This window comes from Varanus komodoensis, unplaced genomic scaffold (assembly GCF_004798865.1).
Source record: "Varanus komodoensis strain SLA01 unplaced genomic scaffold, ASM479886v1 scaffold81, whole genome shotgun sequence".
In the NCBI taxonomy this organism is placed as follows: Eukaryota; Metazoa; Chordata; class Lepidosauria; order Squamata; family Varanidae; genus Varanus; species Varanus komodoensis.
The window spans coordinates 1,210,452-1,221,705 of NW_025336495.1; the positions used below are offsets into that span (position 1 = coordinate 1,210,452).

Here is an 11,254-nt window from a genome sequence, read left to right on the forward strand (position 1 = left end):
ATCTGAAAGTGGAGATGTCAGAGTCTTGCCTCAGGGTGCTGCAGCAGACCACCTTTTCCAAGTTATGCAGCTTCCACAAACTTGCCGACCATTTTTTCATTCTGGGGAGCAATTTGCACCGTTGTGAACTAGGGTTACTGTGCATATACGAAAGAAATTAGCACTAATGCACATTAACAAATTTAGCACATTTGTTAATGTGCATTAGCACAAGTAGAACAAAATTCTGATTAAAAGAAGAAGATTCCACCCATGAGCAAAGAACAGACCCCTGACAATCTGCAAAACACAAACAGAAGAGATTTAGGAAAATCGGTTCAGTCCCAGCTCAGAGCCTCTGCATCCAGGCTCCCCGGTTTTGTGCCCTCAGACATGCCAGACTGCCACTTCCATGGCCACCCAGCCATGCTGCCGCCGGACAGCCATCCACTCGGCCTCCGGCACCGAGCAGCGGGTTGGACCCGATGCTCTTCTGGTCCCTCCGAGCTCCACAGTTCCATGAGCCAGGCTGAGGAAGGCTGATCTAGGGAATGAGAGGAAACTGGGAGGAGAAGCAGAGCACCAGAAATGGCGAGGGGAACCAGGGGGCAAGGCGGGGCGGGGCGGGGCGGGAGAGGGAAAGCAACTCCCTCAGGCAAGAGCCTGGTGGCACCTCTCTAGAGGCAGGGCTAGCTGCATTCAGCAGCCACCATGCTTGGGCAGCCATAAACACTCCTGCACAGGCTCCCCCACAACTAACAGCCATCTGGATAGTCTCCAGTGGGCACCGGAACTCTTTCTGCAGCTCTGCCAAGGGTCCAGAAACAGTAGTCTGGTGGCCAGGTGTCCACAGGGACCATCAGGCCACCGTGAGCACCCAAATGTGCCAGGTGCATTTCAGACGGATCTGCAGTAACACCAGTGCATTGCGCTTCTACAAGAGATGTTCGGGAGGGACAGAGACGGCAGGGCAGGTCCCTCAAAGGTTTGGGGACGTCTTTCGAGGCTTCCAGTTACCACATGCCCCATGATGCACCAATATAAGGGCTGGCACCACACGGGCTGCAAACATACATGGGCTTCTAGCCCTTTTTAACAGTAATATGTAAGCCCAAAGAATCCAAGCAGACATTTGGCACTGAGAATTGGGAACAATGGGAGTTGCGGTCCAGCACATCAGGAGGGTCCAGTGCAGGATGGCCATGCGCCCTCTTTCACGTTCTTCTGAGGAAGGGCTGCCCTGCCCTATTCCAGAGTACAGACAAGGCACTGTAAGAATCCTTGTGAGGCCAGACTGAGCGGGCAAACACACAAGTCACCGTCTTCTTAATCAGAGTGAGATGCACTGTATTTCTGCTTATTAGATTACTTCTAAGGCTTGACGCCTGCCTATGAATTAGCATATGCATATTAAGACTATGTAAATGTGAACTCCAACTATCCTCTAGTCACCTGGGTGACTGTGAGCGAGTTGCTGGCTCTCAGCCTAGCCTGCCTTACAGGGCTGTTGTGAGGGCGAAATGGTGGACGAGGAGGAGGACCACACAAGCCATCTCAGGTTCCTTGCAAGAGGAAAAAGACGGGAAAGAAAGACCCAGATAAATACATTAATGCCATTCCTCTTCTTTGGCGATGCACAAGTGGCCACCCAGCACTGGGGTGGGAAAGGCTCTTCTATCCCATCGGAAAGCTGCCATTCCCAGGATTCCAGGCACAGCTCTTAGCTGAGGCAGTTGAAGTTGGTGTTGTGCATGCAGCCCGTGTCTAGACGGTTGGTGTGGTGCAGGGTGGAGGCTGGGACTGTGAAAGTGGAGCTTGCCGCTTGCCCAGCGGCAGCCTTGACTTACCGACAGCTTCCAACTGGCCTGTTTATTCTAAGTCAAACTCTGGGGCAGGGCTGGGACACCAGGCACTGTGACGCCTGATTGCATAAGGCCATGAACAAAGCACGTGCTGCTCACATCTCTGGAGTGGGCCCAACTTTTTTCTTCCAGGCTTCCTAGCTGCTAGGAAAGGCTGAAACTCCAGCTCTGTGCGTCACCGCATCCCCCAATCCATGGCCCAAGGCTGGATTGCAACATGTCTGTTCAATGATGAAAAGTATAGAGGAGCTTGCCAAAACATGCTGTTCTGCCAGACGGAAGCTGCATTTGGGAAGGAGCTTCTTTCCATGCAGAGCTTGCCCCATCCCACACATGCAGGGCCAACAGGTGCTTCTCGCAAAACAGAGACTCTTACGGGAACTGGTCAAACCCTGCTTCTCTGTTAGGCAGCGGAGTCTGGCAGAAACACAGAAATGCCGCGAGTCCGGAGGGCCTCCCGGCCATCTGGTCTGAGCCCCGGTTCCAGCCGGCTCCTCTCATGCAAGCCCCAGCATGTGGGTGTCCAGTCTTTCCTTGAACAGGCTCACCGATGGGGCCTCCACTACCTCCCTTGGAAGCCCATACCCCAGGTGATATGGAAACTAGGCCTTCTTCTACCTGGCATCCCCCAGCTGCTTTGGACTGTGAATCCGGAGGTTGGAGAAGGCGGCTACGGGTCCTTCCACTGTCAGGAACACACTGCACGGTACAAAGGCAAGAGCTGCGTCAATCTGGCAAGTACTTTTCCGCTCCCCTAGGTTGCCCGAACTGTCTCCTGGGGATTTCACCCCTCCTCTCATCTGCCCTACCAGGCCCCTTGCGCATGGGCGCTGGCTGCCTGGGTGCCTTTGGACCCTGCCGCAGTTAGAGTCGGGATCGTGCCAGGCCGAGGCCGAGGCTCCAAGAAACACTGGAACGAAGCCCTTCCCATTTCAGAACATGCGCCCAGATGAGATGCTCAGGCAAATGGCACCATTTTCTGAGCTGGGGCTCACGCCGACTCATGAACAAAGCTGTGCACGAACGAGGGAACGCAGCCTTGGGCTTGCTTGCCTATAAGCGATTACTCCTCCATACAGGTAACCAGCCTCTGTCGATTTACAAGCCTTTTTCTTGAGTCTGGTCAGTTTGGGGAAGAAGGGAAAAAACGTGGCTCAGATCCCTGGGAAACTCCATTTTATCTCTGATATCTAGAACGTGGACCACAACTTCAGGCTTGTCCTTCAGGCCTTCCGCACAACACACATGCAGGCTGGGAAATCTGGGGCAGGAGGGGCTCTGTCCTGCTCCAGGAGTCGTGTTTCTCGGAATGCAGACTGCTGCGGCACAAGGCATCCAGGAGGTGCCCTCCTGGCGAAGGCAGTCCTGCAGCCTGCCAGGAATGCAGTACGCCTGCCTGGGGCTGCCACGGCCGGGGCTGGGAGGCTGGCCACTCCTTCGCAGACCGCCGTCCACAGGGGCGAGCGGGGAGTGCATTCGGCTTGGCAATTACCAGGTTGTGCAAGATGGCTTCCCGCTTGGCATCTGGCACACCAAGCATTTTAAAAATATTTGCAGGGTATAATTTGCAGGAGTGAGGCAGGTTGGGACTGATGAAAGCGTGAGGAGGGAACAAGTGCTGGCATGGTAAGAATAAAGGCAGGCTTCTGTGATCTGGAGTTTGCGTCTTGTGTATGGCATTGTGTTTCTTTGCAGAAACCAGTTCTAGGAGCTAAAGGACCATCTATGTGGTTGGTGGAAGAACCAGTGTCACCATGGGTATGACAAGATGCTGCCCGGGGATTGGGTAAGAGGCAGGAAGTGCTAAGAATTGCCTGGATGATGAGCAATTGTGCAGCACTGGGAAATGGAAAACCAACCATGGTTTCTTCATCCCAAGAGAGATGAGGCAGCAGGGCGCAAGGAGAGTCCTGTGCATACATTCCTCCCCCGTCTCCCCTCATCCCCAGACATCCCTTTCTCTTCATGTGTTACATCTTTTTAGATGCAGGCCGGCCGGCTGGGACTGTCTTGTTCTACTGATTCTGTATCACCTGATCTGGAAACTTTTTGGCTGAAGACCAGCATAAACAATTACAGACAAATAACTGAATAACATTTTAACAAACCTGTTTTTTTGTAAGACTGCCAACATTCAAGGGCAACCAGAACAGCCAGTATCCAACTGTGACCTCCCTGCCTTGCTCAGTGCCACTCAGATGCTTTTCAGCAAACTCCCACCTGCCCAAATTCTTTCATCAGGAGAATGCTGGGCGGGGGGGGAGGGAGCGGGTGTTCATGCTTTTCCAGTTTTGGGATGGCAGGTCATTCACTGGATGTGAACATAAAGGGAGAAAGGTGAGAAGAACATATGGCTAGAGGACAGAAAGCAGCACATCTACAGAGGAAAACTTGGTGAAAAAGCAGGAAGAATCTGTGGCGCTTTGAGTTGGGCTGCAATGGAGTGCAGCCCAATGGGGAACTCAGAGGTAAGTTCCACCGGGCTCAATAGAGTTTCTTCTCTACTAAGACACTGGAGAAAGAGACACTGATCGTGGCGGCCCCCAAAGGACAGAATGCCCCCTACAAGCAGCTGCTGTCTCTGTGCCAGGCAAAGTCCATCCTGCTTTCTGTATGCTGTTCATGGCTTTTCCTGAGCGCCATGTCCTTTTAGTTGCCTTTAATTTGCTGGCATTTTAATCAGTTCTATTGCTATCCTTTTTGTTTTTACTTCATATTTTTAATCTTGTTTACGCCTCTTTGGAGTGAAGTGATAAGGTAGGAAGGATATAAGGAAGATACATTAATGAATGAAATAAGTATGCATTTGCTTGAGCACCTGCTGTGTTACCTTTGTTTTGCCATGCCTTTAAGCTATAGTTTAGATTGTAAGCATTATGTGAGCAGAGATAATAAGGAAAGATGGGGTGACTTGTTGACTTTGTTTGTCAATAAGATTGAGAATTTAATCTTTTATCACTACTAAACTGCCTTAATTCCTCAAACTCCCTTCCAGAATACATACACTCAAGGTCAGGTATCTGCTCTTCATCCTCTGCTGTGAAGAGTGACTAAAAGAATTCATTCATTTTCTCTGCAATTTCCTCCCCACATCCTTAGCGCTCCTCTACCATCCAATGGCCCAACTGCTTCCTTAGCTGCTTTCTTTCTTCCTTCTGATATATTTAAAGGATTCTTTATTGTTAGCAATGTGTTCCTCAAACAGTTTCCTTGCTTTTCTGACTGTCAGCTTGCATCTTCCTTTTACGAGTTTGTGCTCCCATCTGTTGTTTTAATTTGGGCAAGTCCAGCTTTGTTTTGTTTTTCAGTTATGCCAGTCTATAAAACACTGACAATACAGGTGGTTTTAAATCATGAAGTCCAGTGTAAGAAAGTAAGAACAGCCCTGCTGGATCACACCAAAAGACCAACATCTTTTGTAGGCCAAGATCCTGTTCCCCCCCACAGTGGCCAACCAGAGGGCTCTGGGAAGCCCACACAAGGTGTGGAGCCAGCAACACGCCATCTCTATGGCATGTCCTCCCCGTCCCAACAACAGGTACAGGCACTGGCAAGAGGGGCTTCACTGAACTAGCCACTGTGGCTGCTGGTCACTGAAACAGCTGTCCCCACAGACTGACCAAATCTCATTTGCACTGTGGTGCTTGCCACTGCATCTCATTCAGGCAGAAAGACAATCCATCTTGTCCTCGTGGACATGACGAGGGCCAGATTTAGCATGTGCTGTCCAGGGGCTTCTCACTGTGGGAGGGTCCCTTCAGGGCCCCTGCCATCTCTCCCTTCTTAGAATTCTTTTATTTTTGAACTGGACTTATACTGGAACATTTTCAACTGGATGTGGCTGGCTGTGGAGTTATGAGATTTGTAGCCCAACACATCCGGACCGCACCAAGTTGTGGGGGGCTATCCTACAGGGCAGGCTGTCCTTATAAGCAAGTAGGTCCCCAGTCTGCGGGTGCTTCAAAACCAGGAGAGGCTCCTGGTAGCCCCGGAGTGTGAATTCTGCACCCAGTCACTGCCAGGTTGCTGGAGGTTGTTCCCACCCATGGCCTTGTTGAACTACTGATCAGCTGGGGACACTGCCCTCTCTGCCGGAACGCCTGAGACACTGCAGAGAAACAAACAGAGCAGCGTGAACGCCACATGCACAGGGATGCTGCAATCCCACACGGAGTTACATCATGTGTCTCCCCCCAACCCACGTGAACCCACAGGGCTTCCTGTGCACATAGCTGACAGCTGGATGGCAGCCTGGATGAATGGTAAAACTTCAAAAGTTTATTGCTGAGGTGGAATTTGCTTGCTTGCTTCCTTCCTAACATTTCCTTTGGTAAGTGCAAGGTTTCGGTTTGGTCTCTTCCTAGCATGGGTTACCTCATGCAGCACCCAAGAGCTTTAAGTAACAGTGAGTGCAAGTTTCTGGATGTCAGAGAGGGTCAGAGGGCTCAGGACAGTCTTAAATGCCCTTAAAAATAAAAAAAAAGATTGGACCAATTAGTAGAAGGGAGGTCTCCTGATGACGCTTGGGCAAGAGGGCAAAACAGAACCTCGGAGGGAATGACACTGTGGGCGGCATGTGACAAGCAACAGGCAGGGCACACGCTTTATCCCGGGCTTGTGAGTTTCTGAGCAACATAAGACTGTGAAAAAGTCTGTGAAAAGCAGGCTGCTGAAGCAGAAGAGCCAGCCTGTGACCTGATCTAAAAGGGCTCTCCTTAGCAGTTTCCTCTGAAATCAGTGTTTGCTTGAATAGCCCTAGCACAGCCTTCCCAAGCCGGAAGGGCCCCAGCACAGCAGCAGACGCCGCTCTGCCTGCAGGAGGCTCCTGCCGCAACCCCCGACGTCTCCAGGCTGGGCAGGAAACACTCCCCCCTGAAATCGGAGACCCGCTGCCTGCCGCTGTCAGCAAGACTGATATATTCTGACTTGGTAGAGGGCAGCTTATAATGTGCCCGTGTAACCCAGTGCTCTCCGCATGTGAGATGCGTGTGGCCTCTCTGTGTCTCACCCTGCCAAAAACAAGTTAACCAAGGAGAAGCAGCAGCGCAACCTGTACACAGCACAGCAACCTTCCAATGTTTGGGATTGCATCATTCATTCATCTCTCTGCCGCGAAGCAAACACACCTTGCACCTTTTCCCACAGAAGCTGCTGCAGAAAAGAGAGCCGCCCACCGGCAGAGGGGCCTCGACATGTCAGCTGTCAGTTTGAACGAGTGAGCAGGAGAAAGAGGAAGGGAAGGGAAATCCAGAATCCACCCCTCGAATGCAAGCTGCTGGCAACTTACAGTACGGTGGCGCCTGCTCCAATCGGGGATGTCAAGGCTGGACGCGTCCAAGCTATGCAGGCGAGAGAAGGATCAGCAGTGTCCTTTGGTCACAGAGATGCAAGGGCAGAACCAAGTGATCTGGAAGCCAGCCACATCTTCCGAACAGCCTTTGCTGTTCTGCTGAGTAAGCGCCGATGACGATCCTCCTTTCTTTTTTTAGTAATCACTGCATGCATGAAAGCAAAGGGCCCCAGCTGTGTACAAAGAGACTTAGGAAAAGAGAGGTGTAATTTGCCTTTTTTTGGGGTGGGGCCCCTCCAAGCCAGCCCCAAGAACGCCGATTGGCTCAGGGAAAGCCGGCAGAGCAAGGGCTGGTGTACAAGGAGGTGGAGATTGGGCTCTGATGGAATAAACGACCTTGGACTTGCCAAGTTTGCAGAAGCCACCTGATTAAGGCCCTGGCAAACTGTGCCAGGAGGTGGTCCTGGCACAGGATGGGGATCTAGAAGAGGTGAGTTGAGAAGAAAGAACTACTTGGCTGTAGTGGTCAAGGAACACTGTCAGAAGCCCTACAAGTGCCCAGGGTAAGATGCACTTATCAAAAATGACACCATTGTGAAATGCAGGGTTTCCAGAGGGGTTGCCATGACATGCTTCTCACAGCAAAAGGGTTTTGTGGCATCTTAAATTTAGTCTGGCATAAGCATCTTGGACACTGCTGTTTTCATCAGATGCAGCATTTACCAGAGGAGGGCAGAAGATCTAAAGCAAGAGAGCTCAGTGGCTCATGGCATTCAGGCCCTTTCCCTTTCTGTCTATTTTCAGTGAAATATTTCCACAAGGTTTTGCCTGTGAGAACCCCTGGTGCACTGCAGAAGGTGTTGGCATATGTTCTGGGGTACACAAATGGTTATCACTGAGGTGTGCCTGCTCTGTGTGAACTGCAGCTCCACTTAAACTCAGCTGTGAGTGGACCATGGTCTTTCTGAGAACCTTGCCTGATCTTCACACACAAAAATCCGGACAAGTTCCCATGGGGTCCAGAACTGCACAGAGCACAGCTTGACACACATGGCCCTTCACTTCCATGGGAAGCAGTGGTCCGCACGTTATTTAAATGGTCAGCCCATTCCAGTCCTCTCTGCTTCCTGATGTGGTGGGACAGCACATCCCAACATTCCCAGCCAATGGAATGGCAGGAGGAGCAGTCCGGCACCAGATTGGAGAAGGCGGATCTATTCTTTTCTGATCATACTTCACATCTTATAGTAGAACAATTCCTGATTTAAAGGGATCTGGGAGGTGCACGTAGCCCAAACACTATCAGTTCAATCTCCTGCATGGGGGTCAGAGGTGACCCAACACACCCCCTCAAGCAGCCAGCCAGATGTTCAAGAAGTAGGCAAATATAGCCCTTAGGTTATGGACAGCCCAGAACTGTTCATCCCCAGCCTTGGATATTCAGAGGAATCCTGTCTTTGAACAGGGAAGTTGAATTTATGATTGGCATCGATAAGCCTTATCTTCCAAGAATGTGCCTAATCTGTTTTTTCCAAAGCCATCTAACGATTTAGGACAACATTCCTGTAGGTAAAGTCATTCTTGATAACTTATATAAGCACGTGAATTCAAGTTTTTTGCACAGGAACATAGAACAAAACAAAATCCAGGTATATTGGCACATCTGAGGGGAAATTCCACCAGTCTGTCTGATGTTCAGTGCATTACACAACCCTGCCTTCAAGTCTTCTTAAGGGGAACTTGGTTAGAGCAAAATTCACAACCATCAAGCAACTGCTGCATGTCACTGAGGTCACAATCCAGCCAGCATTAGGCAGCTCAAGATCTAGAGGTTTAAATATGTTTGATGGGACTTTGGAGTGTTTCTATTCGACTTGATAGTAGATATTTTGGGATCAATCTTGCTTTCAAAAGACACTTCACAACTGCAGGCAATTCTGCCTGCTTAATTTTCATGTCTATTAGCATAAAAGAAATACCACAATGCATTTTCACCTTTCACACACTTGTAGTTTTCTTATGTCTGAAAAGACCCGTCTTTCAATGTCCTAAGAAGTAGTTCATTTGCATGTGTATCAATGTTTGGTTTTGAAGGAAGTCTTCAGCATTTTTATCTAACAATGCTTAAAACTACACACAAAAGATGGTTCATGACACCTGATCTCACTTAATGCAGATTAGACAAGGTTCCTGCTTCAGAAGGTGTAATGATAGATATTCCATTTTATGAGCTACAAACGGTACACTGAAGATGCTTTCACATGTACCACCATCACCATATTATCATCATTCCCTTTCTTCCCTTATGGAATTCCAGGTGGCTTACATGGGATTCCCAAGCTGTCTCCCCTCCAAGCACTGGCTGGACCCAGACTGGTTTAGCTTCAGCAGGTGCCTTGGGACCATTTTCCTGCCATGGGCAAATTCCTGCAATCCCATAACACAAGAAAAGAGTTATCCGCAATATCCCAAGGATTATCTGCTGTTGTACAAACCTGTAGTTTCTTTGAGATTAAAGGGGTATGCCATTGATTGAGATTACTTTGGATACCTCACCAGTCACACAGATAAAACAATTTTACTTGTGGATGCTTTTTAATTCAGGATTTGGATTGTGTACGATCTGCCAACTGCTTTTTAGAAAATTGTTTCCGGTTTTTTAAGTGCTGCTTTCTATTTGTTATTAAAAACTTGTACTTGCACTGTTCAAACACATAATCAAGATAGCTTATCTTAAAAGGTTTAAAACAACATAAAATAACAAAATGCATAAAAATAAACTAAGAACAGCAACTCCATAAAAGCATCATAAACGTGGTATAAACACAATCTGAGTAAAACAAATTGACAGTGGCCTGGAAAAAGAAAAATGCCTCTCTCTATCAAGCACCAGAAAGGCCTCAGAGACGTTTCTCTGCCTGGGAGAGCATTCTAAAACTGAAGTGCAAGCATGGACAAGAGTCCTTTTCCCACACTGCACCCCAGGCAGCAGGCAAACAATGATCGCAAATATTGCTGTGTCTTACAATATTATTTTAATAGTAGTATGTTTCATTGTTGTGTCACATTCACTGCCATGAAATGATGCATAGAATATAAATAGTTTTACACCACAGCCACTGATGAGGGCATAGATCAAAATACTGAACACTAAATATTTAGAAATTATTGCTTTTACTATTACTTAATATATCTTTTGTATATATCAACTTGTGTAAACTTCTTGGTGCACAAGTGTGTAAATCAAGCTCTACATCTCTAAAAGAAATCTATTGTGACGACTGTAAAGATTGTTATGTTTGTCTTTGAGTTCAACTGCAGTGATTCGGAGAGAAAGATTAGCAACATCTTTGACGTTACTGAAATTCTGAGGTTCCCTAGGTTTGCCCCAGGCAGTTTGGGGTTTTTAAATCAGCTGACTCAGACAACAATCATTTCCTGACTTACCTGGAAGTAAGCCCACTTATCTCCATGGGACTTGTTTCTCAGCATACCTACACATGATTGCAATGTTATATACTGTACTTGCAATCAGATTGTCTGTGTTTTTCCAGTCCAATGATCTGTGGCTATTGATAAATAAATACATGAATAAAAATGCAGTCCATAGAATCAAAGCAGAGTTGGAAGGGGCCAAGGGGGCCCTGCTCAGTGCAGGATTGAATGATATCAAAAGCCATTCTACAAGAAAAGTAAATGCGCCTGTTGCTTTGCCTGCACGTCATGCTGCCTTAATTGGATATGATGACAGTAATAACTCATTAAGGATAAGTCCTCTTAATTATGCTTCTCTCAATTATGCTTGGGGCCAAATTCAAGTAAACAACAAAGTGAGCAAGAAGGCATGCATGGTGATTGCTTTCCTACGCTGGAATGCAGTAAACTGAATAAAGTCTGGAAGAAATTACCATATTTTTCTGTGTATGAGATGCCACTTTTTCTTTAAAACATAGAAACAGAGCGAGTTAGAAGGGGTCTCCCGGGCCATCTAGTCTGACCCCTGGCTCCAGCCAGCTCTGCTCACGACATGCCCACCATTGCATGTCTAGCCTATCTTTGAACACCCTCATCGATGTGGCCTCAACCACGTCCCGTGGAAGCCCATTCCATACCCTCGGGGTCC

At 48.4% G+C, this 11,254-nt stretch overlaps 1 long non-coding RNA gene across 4 annotated transcripts in view; it reads right to left on the reverse strand.

Moving 5' to 3' along the window:
- Positions 1 to 3,262: 3,262 nt before the first annotated feature.
- The window catches only part of LOC123036675, a 9,671-nt gene continuing 1,679 nt past the window's right edge, over positions 3,263 to 11,254 (reverse strand). Inside the window, exons 3-5 of one of the 4 annotated variants that reach the window (XR_006417188.1) lie at positions 10,579 to 10,700; positions 7,129 to 9,558; positions 3,263 to 4,152 (exon numbers count right to left, since the gene is read on the reverse strand). This is a non-coding gene — a long non-coding RNA (uncharacterized LOC123036675). Of the gene's footprint in view, positions 4,153 to 7,128; positions 10,701 to 11,254 lie in introns of all 4 variants that reach the window. The other 3 variants (XR_006417190.1, XR_006417189.1, XR_006417187.1) reach the window with 3 other exon arrangements.